The 19,562-nt window shown below is 36.6% G+C and overlaps 1 long non-coding RNA gene across 1 annotated transcript; it reads left to right on the plus strand.

The window, feature by feature from the left end:
- The first annotated feature begins 745 nt into the window (after positions 1-745).
- Positions 746-3,918, plus strand: LOC103099943 (uncharacterized). The gene is made up of 2 exons (XR_461756.3): positions 746-1,041; positions 1,736-3,918. It is a non-coding gene; the product is annotated as an uncharacterized LOC103099943 (long non-coding RNA).
- Positions 3,919-19,562: the final 15,644 nt, after the last annotated feature.

The following is a 19,562-nucleotide window of genomic DNA, read 5'->3' on the forward strand; positions in this document are numbered from 1 at the left end:
CCTCACATCAGTTTTAGACAAGGTGGTTCAGTTCTCCAGTTACACAGGACTAGGTTAAAACAATGCTTAATTTTCACAATCACTGTCCTCCTTTGGAGTCTACTGCAGAATCAAGCAAAACTGACCTAAAATTGCCCCAGAGTATTTAACTTATAATTAGCAACGTATTTACATCGTGGTTTGCTTCCCTCCCCCCAGAGTGGACCCTCTGTAAAGTGACATTAGTTCCCAGGAGTCCCAAGACAACAACTGCCCAAAAGATCCCTTCTTTAGTTACTAATCAAAATAAAAAGCATTCCTGAAAACCCCTACCGACCTTTTACTCTCGTGCTCTCTACTTACCATACTGCCTTGCCTCCTTACCTTAAATTTCTTACCATATAGCTATTGTTACAATATTCTCTTATAATAAAGTTATAGTTTAGGCAGCATAAAACAGCAGATTGCTTTTTTTTTTTTTTTAAAGCAAAGAACTCCCAGTCAGAGCGGGTCAGGAGGCAGCCGACTGACTACTCGACCAACAGAGCAGTCTGGAGGAGGTTCACTAACAAATGAAGCGCAGAGTGAATCTAGAGGAAACATAAGGTGTCTTAAACCTTTCACTCCAACACAAATTACTAAACCCTAACCTCCTACTCCTTCCCCTTTTTCTTCCCCTTTCCTTAGGCTGCCTTCCAGACGCTCTCGCGAAATCACCGAGAAGGAAGAAAATCACAAAGGCTAAGCGTAGACAAGGCAACTACTCTAGGACAAACTGCGCAGTCGCGAAGCGCCCCGGAGCCCGTTAGGGTGGAGCATATTTCTACGCGTGCGTAATTTAGATTTTGCGACTTGTGCGGCAGTTCTGAACTGTACGATTTTTCCGTATCCTGGCAACGCTCTACCTTTGACCGCTAGGGGCTGGGACGTCGAGAGAGCTGGGTTTGTCTAGTTTCTGCCCTAACGGGGTGAAAGCAACCTGGTTGCTGAGTGAGAGGGCATCTGGGCTAGGGGGAGGGCAGGTAGTCGCGTGGATTTCGGAAGGAGAAGAGCCCCGCAAAGGTAGTCCCGGAATGAACCCTAAGGGTCATACTCCATTTGAAATGAAGTCACTAAACCATACGTAGGGATCCCACATTGTAACTTTAGTTGGATGTCTTGTGTACAAGAGACAGGGCCAATCCCTGGGTCCAGTGTCTCCTCGGGCAGTATTTTTATCTCTTCACTGTGAAAAGGTTGGTGGGAGTGTGGGGCTTCCATAATTGTTTCAACCCTTGGGGAGGAGGGAAGTGAGTTGTGATCTATAATAGCCATGATATCAGTGATAAGATGGAGGGAAAGGCCTTACTGAAGGAAGTTTGCAGCATCAGGTGGCATCGACTAGAGAGAATTGTGTTAGGATTATTGGAAATGCAAGGAATTTAGGAAATTTACCCATGGAATTCACCAGAAGTGGTTTGGGTTTATCCATAGACCTGCTTATTATTATTAGCAGCAAAATAGAGGTCACATAGCATTTAGAGAATTGTTTTGAGGCTCAAATGAGATGTTACTTATACTCAGCACAATTCCTGGAGACACATGGGCTTCATCCACTACCTCCACAAGCCATGTACTGTACTAAATGCTTTACAAATATCTCATTTGATCTGAAGCTGAAAGATGAACTACCAATTTACCTTTTAGCCTAGGATTTTAAGACTAACTCATTGCTTTTAAAAGGAATTTCTGACAGTGTTTTCTTGTGTTCAATTAGGTGATAAGTCAGTTACAGTGAAAATATCACTACAGAGAAGCACAAAATACCTATGAAAATATTGGTTCCCGATTTTAGTTTCAACTTTATCATCAATTCAAAATGTGCCTTACATCTGTAGAAACAACACCAAAAACAGCTCAAGAAATACTAAGAGAGCAACTAGTTTGGATTCTAGGTATTCTAAATAATCTAAAGAAAGATATGATCTCAGTTAAAGAAACTTGTGAGGAAATAAGGGGAAATTATACAGAAATGAACATCGTCATGGATAAAATATTGCTGGAAACAGCAAAAATGAGAAGTGAACTAGTACAGAAAATTGATAGGGAGAACAAAGTAGAACAAGTCCAGGATGTAACAGAACTAGAAAACCAGTTGGTAATGACCAGTCTTGAAGATAGATGCAAACAATCAAACCTCAGAATAATTGGCATCTCAGAGGGCACTGAAAAAGAAAATAATCTGAATCTTTATAACATGAAGAATTAATTTGAGAGACTTTACCCCAGTTGATACACTGAAATCAGAAAAATACTTTGAACAAGAAGAAACTCAAAGTTTAAGTCTCCAAGGTACATTCTCAACAGATTCTAAAACTCAAGCCAGAATCTAAGCCTCAAGATAGAAGAAATCGTTTATCAGAAAGCACTAATCTATATTTTATCCATACTTTTCAGTTAAACCCTTGGAAAAAGTAATGGCATTGGCATAGAATATAAAACTAAAAGATAGGGACTTGGATTCTAGAGTAATTCTTAAAGTAAACCTATGAATTCTTTTTGAAGGTGGAAGAATGATGTTGAAAACAAGCCTTATTAGAATTTGTTGATAAAAATAAATGAAAAGTGTTTTTTGAGCAAAAGGGGAACCAGCACTCCCTTAGGTAGATAAGTAATTAAGGTATTCAACAAAGGATTCCAAAAGTATGTTTTTAAGTATAGTTGGGATTTTATAAAGTAGAATTTACAAACCTTTTTAAAAAGATGTAAAATTTAACAGTATTGTGTTAGCTTCAGTTAAATAAAAAACTGTTTAGAATACTAGCTACTGGGTAAAATACAAGGTTTCTCTTGTGGAGATTATAGTCTAATAAGATTGTTACATTAGTTTTGAAAATAAGAAAAATTAAATGGATGCCATTTTAAAAGAAAGTGGGAAAAAGAGCAAATTATTCCATAATGAAACTTACCTTTAACTAAATTAGAAGGTTGGAGAAAGGATAAAATCTTAACTATTGTAACACTGAATATTATGAATTTGAAAATAATTTGTGTACAAGAGACGGTTTGATGCAAAAAGATATTAGGAAGACATGACCTTAGGAAAGATAATTATCATTCATTGACAAGCAGGTGATAAAAGAGTATTTAATGAAAAGATTAAACTAGTTAGTCCCTTCCTGTTTGGATTTAATTTTAAGTTCCATAGGACTATTAATTAATGGTAGAACTAACAGTAAAAGCCTAACAATATTAAGGTTTTTACATACCTAAAAACACAGCAATTAGGGCAAAAACTTAATATTTAGGAGAACAATTTGAAATCATACCCCTACCATATATTTACTTTGGGGGTTTAATACTTTTTTCCATAATTACATGTGAAAACAATTTTTAATGTTCATTTGAAAAAAAAAATCTAGCCTAATTCTCCCCTTCTTTCTCTCTCCTCCCTGATATAAACAATCTGATATCGATTTTACATATGCAGTAATGTAAAACGTTTTTCCATGAGTCATTTTTTTTTAACCCTTACCTTCCATCTTGGAGTCAATACTGTGTATTGGCTCCAAGGCAGAAGAGTGGTAAGGGCTAGGCAATGGGGGTCAAGTGACTTGCCCAGGGTCACACACCTGGGAAGTGTCTATCCATGAGTCATTTTATTGAACACAACAAAAATAAAATACATATTATTTATAACAAGAGTAAAAAAATACGTTATTAGGTTACTTGTTATAGATCAAGGAAAATCGGTAAATTGTAAAATCAGACTGAATGGATTAAATTCTAGTAAGATAGAAGAAAAAAATGGAAAAATTTAAAAAAATGTTTTTCAAGTATACAGTAACTTTTACAAAACTACTTTCTTACAGAGGGGACTCAAGTAAATCTGGAAAGCTGAATTCTACATCTTCTACTTTCAGCCCAAAACATAACAAATAAACATAATTAAATGGTAAACTAAGTTTGCATATAAAATAAGCAGATTGATTCAAAGAAGGAAAAAGGAAAACAATAAACATAGCAGAATCTATATTAGTGGTAAGGATTTGTGGAATTAATTATTAATAACAAAAATGAAAATTTAACTTTTAAAGACATTTTACAATTTAAAGTGGCAAAAGAGTTCTTTTTTAAAAAAGATCAATCAGAAAAAGTTCTTTCATGAATCTGTGATTTTATTACTTTTATTAGTGTAGTTCATATCGCATCTATGCCTTCTCATTATGTGTAACAAAAAAACCACATTGTCTACATTCTCCCAAGAATCCTTCAAAGGATCTCCTAGAAATGAATTTCCAACCTTCTAGGTCTTAATATTATGTAGGTAGCAAAGCCATAAGTGGTCTGTCCATTAGTTATTGTTTGCTTTTGATGTTTTGCCTCTTCCAGTCATAAACCTCTAATAAGATCTTTTACACTTGTGTATAGTTCTTCATTGTAATACACTTTAGCTTAGCCTCACAGGTGTCTCTTGTTTTTCGAGGAGTGAACTGTAATTTTGAGTCTTCAGGAGTTTTTCTATATCATAAAGCAGGATTGCTTTTCATCTTGCTTTTCAAAAAAGCCAGATGATTGAAAAACCATGAATATTTTTAATAAAGACTATAAAATTGGTAAACAGTTAAAAACAAAAAAAAGAGAAAAACATTTCCAAAATGTGAGATGCAAATTTAAAATTAAGGAAATTTTTGAGGTAACATTGTACATATTTTATATATATATGAACTGTATGTCATAGTTTTGTTTACACAGCTATATAGAATAATAGTTGAAAGTGGTAAAAAATGGCAATAATGTCCAAATTGACTTATAAACATTAACAATAGCAGTGAAACAACTTTAGATAAAAAATAACTTTATACTGAAGAACAAATAGGTAAGAAGATGATTAAGGAACACTTTGATAAAAGCAGTTGAAATGGTATTTGAACTACTAAACTTGGAAATGAATTTGACAGCAAATGTCAAAAATTATCTGATCACACCAAAAATTGATCAATAAATAGGAATGGAGATTCTGGAAATAGTAATATTTGTAAAGGTTGATGTTTAATAACAGCATTTTAATATTTGTAAGATGCTTTTCTCATAATAACTCTTGATAAAATGGAGGAATAGGTTTTAAGGGAGATATTTAAGGTTAATAATAAAAGATAGAATTAAAATTGCATGTTAGCCAAACTAAAGTGTATTCCTCCATGGGTAGCTCATTTGATTAGTCCTTCACATTGTATGCTTGACAGATCCTATAAAATATAAGCTGACATTTGATAACTGATATTTATATAATGCCTTAAGGTTTAGAAAGTATAATTATCAAGTGGAAGTTGGGTAGAGCCAGTATTTTCTCTAACATATGGAGAAACATTTAATGACTCACTTGTGGTCACATAGCTCATAAGTACTGGACAGATTTCAAACCCAGGTCTTCTGACTCCAGATCCAGTACTCTTTCCACTATTCCCCCACTTGATAAGGCTCTTGGTAAAATGGCAGAGTAGAAATTAAAGAAGCAATTTCTAGCCAAATTCCTTTAATGAAAAAATGTTGTTCTCTCACCTCTGCCTTTTTAGCCACCAAAAAGTCTGGAGAGGTGGGGAGAAAAACTGAAAATCTGTTGAAGAAATAACTTGCTGCAGCTACAGCTATCTCATTGTCATAGAGCCCACATTGATCTTGCTACTTCGAGCCCCAGCACTTACACCCCACCCACCAACCTTAGAAGATTTATAGTACTACCACTACCTCCCATCTCAGAGTTATTGGGCCAGGAACTGTGTAGACTTTCTGCCCACCCTATCAGCTGTCCCTTGACTGTGCTGAGGCTGATTAGGTTTATAACTACCTCAGTGGTACTACATTCAGTCTTCCTACTGCTGGTTAATAAGAACTTCCCTTTTGCTCAACAGAATCTGTAGAATTCCTCTATTTCCTCTACCTTGGTTCCATGCCTGAGCCAAGGGGAGAAACCCCTATTACTCCCAAGGTCTTACCACTACCATCCCTGGTCCTGGGGGAATCCCTTCTGTTTCTCCTCACCAGCACATGGTCAGAACAACTATTATCTTTTTCTCATACAAGCTGAGGGGACTTCCTCCATTTCAACTTCCTCTCAATCTCAGTTGATCCAGAGGTGCAAAGATTTCCCTGCTTTTTTACCCTCCTGAAAGGCAAAGGAGGAGGATTCACTTGCATGGGGGGTTGAAGGGTGGATTCCCTTCTACCAGACATGGGACTCAGCTTCCTAATCTTGACTGAACTTTGGATAGACCTCCCCCATTCCTGTCATCCTAACAACTGACCAACACTTAAGTTTCACATTCTAATAGTCATTGAGACAATCCAGTTTTTAACTGCTATAGCATTTCATAGCTTTAGAGATCTGGTCCCACTTTCATTTTTAATGAGGAGGAAACTGAGTGTAAGATGAAATCTCAAGGTCAAATTGGTAGTAAATGGCTCAACCAGGATCTGAATGTAGGTCTGATGGCTCCAAATCTGGTTTTCTTTCCAGTGCCCTATACTGTCATGTTTTACACTTGCTTGTAACACTCTTCTTACTGGTCTCCCTGTCTCCATTCTCACCCTTGTGATTACTTCCTTCAAACATCTGACAAAATAAATTTCCTAGGACAGTCCTAACATGGGCAGCAAGATTCGAGTTCTTGTCCAAAGAGTTGACAGCTCAGGAAATCTCCCATGTTGAATAAGCTTTATTGTTTTTAGGGAAGGATAGTGGTGGTTTAGCCATGGGCAACAGGCTGTCCTGATGGAAAGGGCTCATAGCATTTCAGGAATGCTTTGAGGAGTCAGTTGTTTGGACTGGCTGCAGCCTTGCTCTACCCAAGTAATTCCTCAGTCTATGTGGAAGCCAGTGGGAGCCTGGTCTTGAAAACCATATTGCAAAGGAGATACTAAAGATAAACACCCTGGGGCACCTGTCAATTTCTGGCTAGTTCTGTGAAGGCTCCAAAGAAGGAAAGTCCTTAGTCCTTTGTGCCTATGCTGATTGACAGGTTACAGAGTGCCTACCTAGATCCTTTAGAGTAACCTGTATGCATGTAACTCACATCACGACCTTGTCCCTTGCCCTGATTCACATTCTAATGTGAAAAAAACAGAACAAAAAAACAAATGAAAAAAAAAAACCTCAAGTGGTTCCTTGTTGCTTTTAGGATAAAATTTAAATTCCTTTGCCTATACTTATGGTACGTCTCCCCTCTTTCCAATGTAACTATAACTTTTTCTGTCCTAGTTCATAGTTCTATATTCCAGTCAAAGAGGAAAGGTTGTTTTCCAGTTGCATCTTCTGTGTCAGTGCCTTACCAGATTCTATTCTCCATGCTTAAAATGCACTTCCCTCTCACTTCTGCTTTTCAAGATTTTCTTCCTTCAAAGTTCAGTTCTGGTACCACCTCTTCCACAGAGCTTTCACTAATTCATCCATTTGAAAATGTTCTCTCCCTTTTCAAATATTCCTCAAATTCTTCTTAAATATCTCATTTGCTTCCTTCATTATATGGTATATTGATCTGTGTATATGCTTCTTCATAGAATCAAGGAACTTGAGAGAAGGGACCTCAGTGACCTTCTACTTCAACCCATACCTAACTAAAATTACATATCTGACAAATGTCATCCAGCCTTTGCTTAAAGACCTTCAAGGAAACATATTGCACCACCTTTTGAGACAACCTGTTCCTTTTCTGAACCTCTCTAATTGTCAAGAAGGTTTTCCCGGCATCTAGCTTGAATTTGCCCCTGCAATTTCTATGTCTTATCTGTTACTCTTTCTAATAACAAAAAAGAAGGCTTTCGTATGACAGCCTTATTTGAATACAACTATTATGACCCCTATTGCCAGGCCTAAATATCCCCAGTTACTTCAGCCTAACCTCATAACCCATGGATGCAAGGTTCTCTTCATTTTAGTTCTGTGATTTCAGATATGTCATTTACCTTTTGTTTATTTTAGTTTCCCCACCTGTAAAGTGGGGATATTAATAGCATTTATTTCCCAGGTGTTTGAAAGGATAAAATAAGATCATCTCAAGAGGATATGATAAAATTTTAAACCCTTACTGGGTATTGGTTCTAAGGCAGAAGAGTGGTAAGGGCTAGGTAATGGGGGTTAAGTTACTTGCCCAGGGTCACACAGCTAGGAAGTATCTAAGGTCAGATTTGAACCTAGAACCTCCCATCACTGGGCCTGACTCAATCCACTGAGCTACCCAACTGCCCCCATGATAAAATATTTTATTTATTTTTATTTATTTTTATTTTTTAATTTTTATTTGGTCATTTCCAAACACTATTCATTGGAAACAAAAATCATTTTCTTTTCTTCCCTCTCCCCTCCCACCACCTCTCCCATAGCTCACATGTGATTCCATTGGGTATCACATGTGTTCTTGATTCAAACCCATTTCCATGTTGTTGGTATTTGCATTAGAGTGTTCATTTAGAGTCTCTCCTCAGTCATATCCCCTCCACCCCTGTATTCAAGCAGTTGCTTTTCATCAGTGTTTTTACTCCCACAGTTTATCCTCTGCTTGTGGATAGTGTTTTTTAGATCCCTGCAGATTGTTCATGATCACTGCATTGCCACCAATGGAGAAGTCCATTACCTTTGATTGTACCACAATGTATCAGTCTCTGTGTACAATGTTTTCCTGGTTCTGCTCCTTTTGCTCTACATCACTTCCTGGAGGTTGTTCCAGCCTCCATGAAATTCTTCCACTTTATTATTCCTTTTAGCACAATAGTATTCCATCACCAACATATACCACAATTTGTTCAGCCATTCCCCAATTGAAGGGCATCCCCTCATTTTCCAATTTTTGGCCACCACAAAGAGTGCAGCTATGAATATTCTTGTACAAGTCTTTTTCCTTATTATCTCTTTGGGGTACAAACCCAGCAGTGCTATGGCTGGATCAAAGGGCAGACAGTCTTTTATCGCCCTTTGGGCATAGTTCCAAATTGCCCTCCAGAATGGTTGGATCAATTCACAACTCCACCAGCAATGAATTAGTGTCCCAACTTTGCCACATCCCCTCCAGCATTCATTACTTTCCATAGCTGTTATGTTAGCCAATCTGCTAGGTGTGAGGTGATACCTCAGAGTTGTTTTGATTTGCATCTCTCTGCTTATAAGAGATGTAGAACACTTTTTCATGTGTTTATTAATAGTTTTGATTTCTTTGGCTGAGAACTGCCTGTTCATGTCCCTTGCCCATTTATCAATTGGAGAATGGCTTGATTTTTTGTACAATTGATTTAGCTCTTTGTAAATTTGAGTAATTAAACCTTTGTCAGAGGTTTTTATGAAGATTGTTTCCCAATTTGTTGCTACCCTTCTGATTTTAGTTACATTGGTTTTGTTTGTACAAAAACTTTTTAATTTGATGTAGTCAATTATTTATTTTACATGTTGTGACTCTTTCTAAGTCTTGCTTGGTTTTAAAATCTTTCCCTTCCCAAAGGTCTGACATGTATACTATTCTGTGCTCATCTAATTTACTTATAGTTTCCTTCTTTATGTTCAAGTCATTCACCATTCCGAGTTTATCTTGGTGTAGGGTGTGAGGTGTTGATCCAAACCTAATCTCTCCCACACTGTCTTCCAATTTTCCCAGCAGTTTTTGTCAAATAATGGATTTTTGTCCCAAAAGCTGGGGTCTTTGGGTTTGTCATAAACTGTCTTGCTGAGATCATTTACACCTAGTCTATTCCACTGATTCTCCTTTCTGTCTCTTAGCCAGTACCAAATTATTTTGATAACCACTGCTTTATAGTATAGTTTGAGATCTGGGACTGCAAGTCCTCCTTCCTTTGCATTTTTTTTCATGATTTTCCTGGATATCCTTGATCTTTTGTTCTTCCAAATGAACTTAGTTATGGTTTTTTCTAATTCAGTAAAGAAGTTTTTTGGTAGTTCAATGGGTATGGCACTAAATAAGTAAATTAATTTGGGTAGGATTGTCATTTTTATTATGTTAGCTCGTCCTACCCACGAGCAATCAATGTTTTTCCAATTGTTTAGATCTAGTTTTAGCTGTGTGGAAAGTGTTTTGTAGTTGTGTTCATATAGTTCCTGTGTTTGTCTCGGCAGATAGATTCCTAAGTATTTTATATTGTCTAGTGTGATTTTAAATGGAATTTCTCTCTCTATTTCTTGCTGCTGAGATGTGTTGGAAATATATAAAAATGCTGATGACTTATGAGGGTTTATTTTGTATCCTGCAACTTTGCTAAAGTTGTTGATTATTTCGAGTAACTTTTTGGTTGATTAGGATTCCTTAAGTAAACCATCATATCATCTGCAAAGAGTGATAGCTTGGTCTCCTCATTGCCAATTTTAATACCTTCAATTTCTTTTTCTCTAATTGCTACTGCTAGTATTTCTAGTACAATATTAAATAATAGAGGTGATAATGGGCATCCTTGTTTTACTCCTGATCTTATTGGAAAGGCTTCTAGTTTATCCCCATTGCAGATGATGTTTGCTGATGGTTTTAGATATATGCTGTTTATTATTTTTAGGAAAGGTCCTTCTATTCCTATGCTTTCTAGTGTTTTTAGTAGGAATGGGTGTTGTCTTTTATCAAAGGCTTTTTCTGCATCTATTGAGATAATCATGTGATTTTTGTCAGTTTGCTTGTTAATATGGTCAATTATGTGGATGGTTTTCCTAATATTGAACCATCCTTGCATTCCTGGTATGAATCCTGCCTGGTCATAGTGGATGACCCTTGTGATGACTTGCTGGAGTCTTTTTGCTAGTATCCTATTTAAGATTGTTGCATTTCTATGCATTAAGGAGATTAGTCTATAGTTTTCTTTCTCTGTTTTTGACCTGCCTGGCTTTGGGATCAGTACCATGTTTGTGTCGTAGAATGAATTTGGTAGAACTCCTTCTTGGCCTATTCTGTCAAATAGTTTGTTTAATATTGGGATTAGTTGTTCTTTGAATGTTTGATAGAATTCATTTGTGAATCCATTTGGACCTGGGGATTTTTTCTTAGGGAGTTCTTTTATGGCTTGTTCAATTTCTTTTTCTGAAATGGGGTTGTTAAGGTAATTTATTTCTTCCTCTTTTAGTCTAGGCAATTTATATTTTTGTAAGTATTCATCCATATCACCTAGATTGCCATATTTGTTGCCATATAATTGGGCATAGTAGTTTTTAATGATTGCCTTAATTTCCACTTCATTAGAGGTGAGGTCTCCTTTTTCATCTTGGATACTGTCAATTTGGTTTATTTCTTTCCTTTTTTAAATTAGACTGACTAGTACTTTGTCTATTTTATTTGTTTTTTTTCAAAGTACCAGCTTCTAGTCTTATTTATTAAATCAATAGTTCTTTGACTTTCAATTTTATTAATTTCTCCTTTGAGTTTTAGGATCTCTAATTTAGTCTTCATCTGAGGATTTTTAATTTGTTCACTTTCTAATTTTTTAATTTGCATGCCCAATTCATTGACCTCTGCCCTTCTTAATGTGTTAATATATGAACTCAAGGATATAAATTTCCCCCTGAGTACTGTAAATCTTGAAATCTCTCAGACTTGTGAATGTTAAAAATTTCCTCATCAGGGAATTCTTAATTGGAACAAATTCCCTACTGAGAAACATCCCCCATTTTGATGTGAGAACTCGCCAGGATCAGAAATGGGAGGACCTCTACTCCAACCGTACTTAAGACTGCTTTAGGGAAAAAAAAAACTCCTTGCTAAACAAAGAAAGTACTTGGATCCATGCTTATGGTGGGGCAAGGAGTTCTTTGAGCCAGGCCTGTTTTTAGAATTGATACAATGGGATGCTAGGTACCTAAAAGGGTCGGGCAAGTTTTCTCTTGATGAGATTAGTTGACTCAGCTGTGTTTTCTCTTGTTCAGACTTACTGAGGAGATTGGTCGACACAACAGCATTTTTTCTGATTCAGACTTACTGAGGAGATTGGTCAACTTAGCAGGAATTTAGATGGGCAATCCTTTGGAAAGCGTCTACAGTGATTGGTAGATGTAGGGACTTAGGGGAAGTGACATGAGAGAAAAACCCCTATATAAGAAAAAGCAGAATCTCTTGAAGAGATCCTTTTGGAGGAATTCCTTTTGGAGGATCTCTGATGAAGACCGCTTGGGAAGAATCTCTTGAGAGAGGCTCTGGAGAAGGGAAGCTCTTGGAGGACAATCTCTATCTATCTATGGAGGTATCGCTGGAGCTCCTCTAAGGGGACTCTCTCCCTCTGGAGGCTCTGGGTTGGAACAGTCTCTGGCTGGAAGGCTCTCTGGTGAAGTCAGCTGAGATGGAGCTGGCCTGGTGTCACTAGAATCCTTGTTTAGGCAGCCCTTGTGGTGAGTGTTAAAAGACTGACTGACTGATTCTCTCTCTTAAGACTCAGGTCCAGGCCATATTGGCTTGAGGCCCTTCATAATTATTCCTTTCCTACTCTTTCTCTCTTTCTCTAATTCCTCATTATGTTATTAATTAAAAATCTCTATAAAACCCAGTTGACTTGGGTATTTGAATAATTGGGAATATTTCCCTGGTGACCACCTTATATTTGATTTAAAAACCAAGACACTGTAGTGAAACATATTTTCTGCAGTCAAATTTACTCACCCTCTCTTATATCTATCACAATTTATATCTTCCACCATTTTAACTCACTACAATTTAAGACCTCAACCATTTTAAATCTCACAGTACTGCTTTGGCTGCATCCCATAGGTTTTGAAAGGATATCTCATCATTGTCATTTTCTTCAATTAAGTTATTAATTGTTTCTATGATTTGTTCTTTAACTAACTGGTTTTGGAGAATCGTATTGTTTAATTTCCAATTAATTTTCGATTTACCTCTCCATGTTCCCTTACTAATTATTTTCATTGCATTGTGATCTGAGAAAGTTGCATTTATTATTTCTGCTCTTTTGCACTTGTTTGCAATGTTTTTATGCCCTAATACATGGTCAATTTTTGTGAATGTACCATGTGCTGCAGAAAAGAAGGTATATTCCTTTTTGTCCCTATTTATTTTTCTCCACATGTCTACTAACTCTAATTTTTCTAAGATTTCATTCACTTCTCTTATTTCTTTCTTATTTATTTTTTTTGGTTTGATTTATCTAGTTCGGATAAAGGAAGGTTCAGATCTCCCACTAGTATAGTTTTTCTATGTATTTCGTCCTTGAGTTCCTCTAGTTTCTCCTTTAGAAATTTGGATGCTATGCCATTTGGTGCATACATGTTGAGTACAGAGATTTCCTCACTGTCTATACTGCCTTTTATCAGGATGTAATTACCTTCCCTATCTCTTTTAACTAGATTTATTTTTACTTTGACTTTGTCGGATATCATGATTGCGACTCCTGCCTTCTTTTTATCATTTGATGCCCAATAGATTTGGCTCCACCCTCTTACTTTCACCCTATGTGTGTCTACCTTTCTCATGTGTTTCTTGTAGACAGCATATGGTAGGGTTTTTGGACTCTAATCCACTCTGCTATTCGCTTGTGTTTTATAGATGAGTTCATTCCATTCACATTTCAGAGTTATGATTACTAGCTGTGTATTTCCCAGCATTTTGATTTCTGCTCCTTTTCCTGCCTTTTCTTCTTTCACTATTTCCTTCTACACCAATGATTGCTTTTGAACAGTACCCCTTGTTCCCACCCTTATTTTACTTCCCTTTCTACCCCCCTCCCAATTTATCCCCCCCTTATTTTCCCTATAGTTTTTCTAAAATTAACCTCCTGCTCCCTCCCTCTCTTGTACTGCTTCCCTCCCCACCAGACCGTTTGTTACCCTTCTACTCCCGTATAGGGTGCAAATCTATTCTCTGCCCCCAATAGATTGGATTGTTTTTCCCTCTTTGAGTCACTTTCAAATCACGTAAAAGTTGAGTATTTCCTGTCTCCGACCTCTTTACCCTTCCAGTGTATTGATGTTCTCCCCCCTCCCACCATGAGCTTCTTTATGACATATAAATTTACCCCCATTTGTTTCTTTTCCCATTTCTTTTAATATTAACCTATTTTTAAGCTCTAGTTATATATATATATGCATACTTATGCATATATATTTTTGCATGCATATATCTATATACCTATTTATGGCTTGTTATTTCATCCTATACAATTTGTTGCTGTTCCCTCTAAGTATACTTCTTTTTGCTGCCCAGGTAATAACAACAGTTTTTAAGAGTTACCAATGACCTCTTTTCTTATAGGGATACATATCATTTTAACTTATTGAGTCTCACAAAAAATTTTTTTTTTGTTTTTCTTTTTTCCCCTCTTTTTTAATTACCTTTTGATGATTCTCTTGAGTTCTGTGCTTGGATATCAAATTTTTTGTTTAGGTCTGGTCTTTTCTTTACGAATTCTTGGAATTCTTCTATTTTGTTGAATGACCATACTTTCCCCTGTAAGAATATAGTCAGTTTTGCTGGGTAGTTGATTCTTGGTTGTAGACCTAGTTCCCTTGCTTTCCGGAATATCGTATTCCATGCCTTTCTTTTTTTCAGTGTGGATGCAGCCAGATCCTGAGTTATCCTCACTGTGGTTCCTTGGTATCTGAATGACTTCTTCTTGGCAGCTTGTAATATCTTTATGATAAAATATTTTTAAAAAAGAGAAGTAAAATGCTTTGTAAATCTTAAAATGCTATATAAATGATTGCTATTATATTAAAGTGATATTAAAACTTTATATGTATCACTATTGAATTTCATTTTATTAGATTCAGGTGGCATAGTGAATAGAGTACTGGATCTGAACATTCTCTTGAGTTCAAGTCTGGCCTCAGGCACTAACTGTGAGATCCTGAGCAAATCACTTCCCCCTGTTTGCCTCAGTTCCTTGTCATTATTATTTATATGTATTTTAAAAATTTTCAATTTATTATTTTTATTTTTCCATGGTTATATGATTAATATTATTTTCCTTCACCTTCTCCTTCCCCCCTCCCACAGTCAATGAGCAATTCAACTAGGTTTTACATATATCATGATCAAGACTGTAGCATACCAGGTATATTAGCATCTTGAAGTATTATTGGTATATTGATATTGTATCTTATGTGTTCATATACCAGACTCATGGTCATGTTACTTAATTATTGTATTTCCAAATCTTCAGTCCAAAGGACAAAAGAATTCCCGAGCAGGACATTATTTGCCACAGGGATCTAGATCCCACCTTGTTAGACTACATTCCTTACCAAGTTACATGCTTGATTAACCTCCTCTTTGATTATGTGATTGTCAGTTGAGCTAGTGTTAATACCTATGCCATGTCACATGTTCATTAGCTACCTCCCACTCCACATTCCTAAATTTTCTCCAATAAAAGTTTGGGGACATATGTAGAACCCTTTCTCAATTCCATCAGAAGAGCATTCACAATGGAGCCCATATTTTTTAACTCCTTGTCTCTGAGTCTTTATTCCTTTCTCTCTCTCTCTCTTTTTCTCTTTTCTCTCTTTCTCTCTTCCTCTGTCTCTCTCTCTCTCTCTCTCTCTCTCTCTCTCTCTCTCTCTCTCTCTCTCTCTCTCTCTCTCTCTCCATTTTCCCTCAGTTTTCAATCTCCTCAGGTGTCCATCCACGAAAATATTAATATGCAACTAAAGGAGGTTACAAAGACCTATTTCCATATTTTTAATATTTGCAATAGAGTGATCATTTAGAGTCTATATCCTCAAATCATATCCCCAAGTGATCAAGGAAATGTTTTTCTTCTGTGTTTCTATTCCCACAGTTCTTTCTCTGGATGTGGATAGCATTCTTATAAGTCCTTCAGAATTTTCTTTTATCTTATACACTGTGGCACAATCAAATGTAAGGGACTTCTCTACTAGCAGCAATGCAATAATCCAGGACAATTTTTCTTCCCCCACCCCTACCCCAATGTAGCTGTAAAGGTTTTTTGTCCTTACAGTTTCTCATTAATCTTAATTTTATGCTTTAGAACTCCCTATCCTTTTTTTTTTTTAAACCCTTACCTTCTGTCTTGGAGTCAATACTGTGTATTGGCTCCAAGGCAGAAGAATGGTAAGGGCTAGGCAATGGAGGTCAAGTGACTTGCCCAGGGTCACAGAGCTAGGAAGTGTCTGAGGCCAGATTTGAACCTAGGACCTCCCGTCTCTAGGCCTGGCTCTCAATCCACTGAGCTACCCAGCTGCCTCCTCTATCCTTTTTAAAAAATAGAACCATGCTATGATCTTATATTCACCAAACATTTTTAAAAAATAGAAATTGGTTAATAAGTTCCCTCTGCATTCACATTGGTTTCGTCTGACACAGCTCATTTTCCCTTCTCATTAGAATTATGTCTCTTTGTGTCTTCAGAATTTTATTCTTGAGCAAGAATCTCCTATCCTGAGTGTGCTGAGTGCATTCTTCCTATCCTGAACTTTTTCAAATTTGCTTCCCCCAAATCTAAGAGTATATTTCAGACTATGCCTAGATTTCCTCTCTTCTATCACAAACTCAAGGAGAAAGCGGTCACTTTCTTCTGGGGTTTTCTCAGAAACTAGCCTCCTCATTGGTGAGAATCAATTCTATAATATAATTTATTCATACATATTCCTCCAGATTTTAAAAGGATACAGTTATCATTAAGAAAAATAAAAATGGTATTAATTTCTCTGCTTTTGGTTGAGAGTTCCAGTAGGTGTCTGGATAATTTAAATCCCCCATTACTACTATATCATGCCCCTATGACAAGTTCATGATATATTTCCCAAGGGCCTTATCTATTTCCACTTTCTAGTAAGTCCACAAACATTTAAGCATCTATTATGTGCCAGGAACTGTACTAAGTGCTCAAATACAAAGATACAAAGAAAGGCAGAAGGCAATCCTTGCCCTTGACTAGTTCACAATTTAATAGGGGAGACAACATGCAAGCAACTATGAACAAACAAGCTAATGATAATCAATAGAAAGAATGCACCATGATTAGTAGGGATGGGAAAGGTGTCACTTAGAAAATATCCAGAGTTGGGAGATGGAGCATCGTGTCCAAGAAACAGCAAGAAGTCCAGTGTCACTGGATCAAAGATTACGTGGAAGGATGTAAAGAGGGATTGAGATTAAAATATTTGGGGAAATCTGTGACAAGAAGGAAACTCCTGTTCATTAACAGCACTGTGCCCATGAAACTGAGAGAAAAGAATGGCTTTGCACAATTACTTCAGCAGTGGTTGTTGCTGTTGGGATATAGGAAATGTGGGGAGAAAAAACAAACCTCAATATTTATTGTTGCAAAGCACTCTCTAGTGGAGAGAGAAAGCTTCCCCCCCCCAACCCCCGCCCCATCCTTGGGCAATGCTTTAGAGCACAGATCATTGATAAGGAAAATTAAAGTTCACATTTAGGTAGCACTATAATGTTTACAAGGTGCTTTCCTCAAAACTGCCTTGTAAGGTAGAATAATGCAAGTAATATCCTGATTTTACATATGAGAAATCGACATCATTATTATCATAAATCCATTTAGCACTTTAATCTTTACAATTATGTTTAAAAGGGAACACATCTGTTTTACAAAATGAGACTTAATACTAGGCATAACATTATGGGAAATGCAAAGAAGTACAAGATATGATCGCGTCCTCAGGGAGCTTATAAATTGAATTGATGATATAAGACAGACATAAAAAGAGTTAATATAAAGTCCTAGGAGTGTGTATATATGTGTGTGTATATATATATGTGTGTGTGTGTGTGTGTGTGTGTGTGTGTGTGTGTGCATGTCTCAAAAGTGTGTTATTTTGAGTCTCATTTTTAAATTAAATTTTAGTTGCCAGTTTTAAAAGTATTTAATTACATTGATGAATAAAAATGCCACATGTGACTGAATATTCAATAAACATTTGCCTTTTGAAAGATTTAAAATAAGATTCCCCTGGTTGTACACTCAGAAGATGTGTTCAGAGCACAGATAATTATGGCGAAGGAAGAAGACCTCATCACTTTACAATATGCAAGTCAAAAGGTATCTTGAAAATTAATCAAGTTTAATCTCATTTGTACAGATTAGAAACTGGGGCCAGAGAGAATGCCAAAGGTCATAAAGCAAATTAATGGCAGAGCTGGGATTTAGAAACCAGACTTCATCTTCTGTCTCACAAATAAATCCTTACTGTCCAATGAATGTTTACCATCTCTATTTCTAAAATACTTCATGTATTACAAAGTGCTTTACATACATTCCTTCTTTTGACCTCAGGTATTCAAACCATTGTAAAAAAGTTCCATAGTCTGTCTCAGACACCGGGTCAGATTAATTGTGTAAACCTCCTAACAGTTAAGTTCTGAGGAATACTGAAACATCAAAAGTTCTCACTTGCTGAACTGGCTTAATGCTTCTGGCATGACCATCCTACCTCCTGAATAATTCACCCCTTTTTTAATCAACCCATTTCTATCCCAAGTCCAACTCTAGCTTAGCTCCTTCATTGTCTAACCCATTCTTGTGCCCTTCTAATTAAGAAATTCTCTTGAATTCTTAAAATCTTCAAACATTTCCATCACCTTTTAACTTAATAGAAACATGGTTTTCCCCAAAGAATACCACATTCTCTATTGCTCTCTCCAATAGTGCATGCTCCTTTCCCCACTCTTGATTCACAGAGTCGGGAGGAAGTGTGCTTCTAGGCCATTACTCTTATCTTCTTTCAAAAGCCATTCCTCTTTTTGAAATAAAAGTTTCTTTTTTTGTCAGTAAAAATCTATTTTTTCTCCTTCCCATTCCCTTCACATTGGAAAACAAAAGACAACATTCTTGTAACAAATATTAACAGTCAAGCAAAGCAAATTCTCAAATTGGTCATATTCGATTCCCCTTTTAAGAGCCATACTTATACTACCCTCTCCTAATCCTCCATTCTGGCTACTTATAACTCATTTATCATTTTTTTCTTGATTATTTTAGCACGTAGTTTATTGTATTCTTCTCCATCCCCTCCTCTGCCATTGCCTTTGGGGACTTAATATTCATGTTACAACTCCCTATAACAACCACTCAAGGGCAAGCCTCCTCAACTCCAAAATTTTTTTTTCCTATCTTCAATCACCAACCAACATGACCATGTCTTAAATTTCACCAAATTCCATAATTGTATCGTTAGGAATTTTGGAATTTTACATTCATTTCCTATGTATCTCTAACACTACATGATCTTTAGTCTCTTCATCTATCCCAGTTCTTTAAATTAAAAAAAAAAATCCTTACCTCTCATCTTAGAATCAGTACTGTGTGTTGGCTAAGGCAGAAGCATGGTAAAGGGCTAGGCATTGGGGTTAAATGACTTGCCTAGGTTCACACAGCTAAGAAGTATCTCAGGCTGGATTTGAACCTAGGACCTATCATCTCTAGGCTTGCCTTTCAATCTACTCAACCACCCAGATACCCCTAATTCTCTAAACTTACTTCCTTCACTCTGGCTTCATTTGCTTCCATGTCCAGCCTTAACCACTTAAATGTTTCACTAGCTGCTGTCCCAGAAACCTTGTGCCTCCTCCCATCTCCTGCTACTCCCAGCCTGTAATTGTATCCTTGGGTAGACCTTACCATCTGACTTCTCTACTCCT

Source organism: Monodelphis domestica, chromosome 2 (genome assembly GCF_027887165.1).
Source record: "Monodelphis domestica isolate mMonDom1 chromosome 2, mMonDom1.pri, whole genome shotgun sequence".
Lineage (NCBI taxonomy): Eukaryota > Metazoa > Chordata > Mammalia > Didelphimorphia > Didelphidae > Monodelphis > Monodelphis domestica.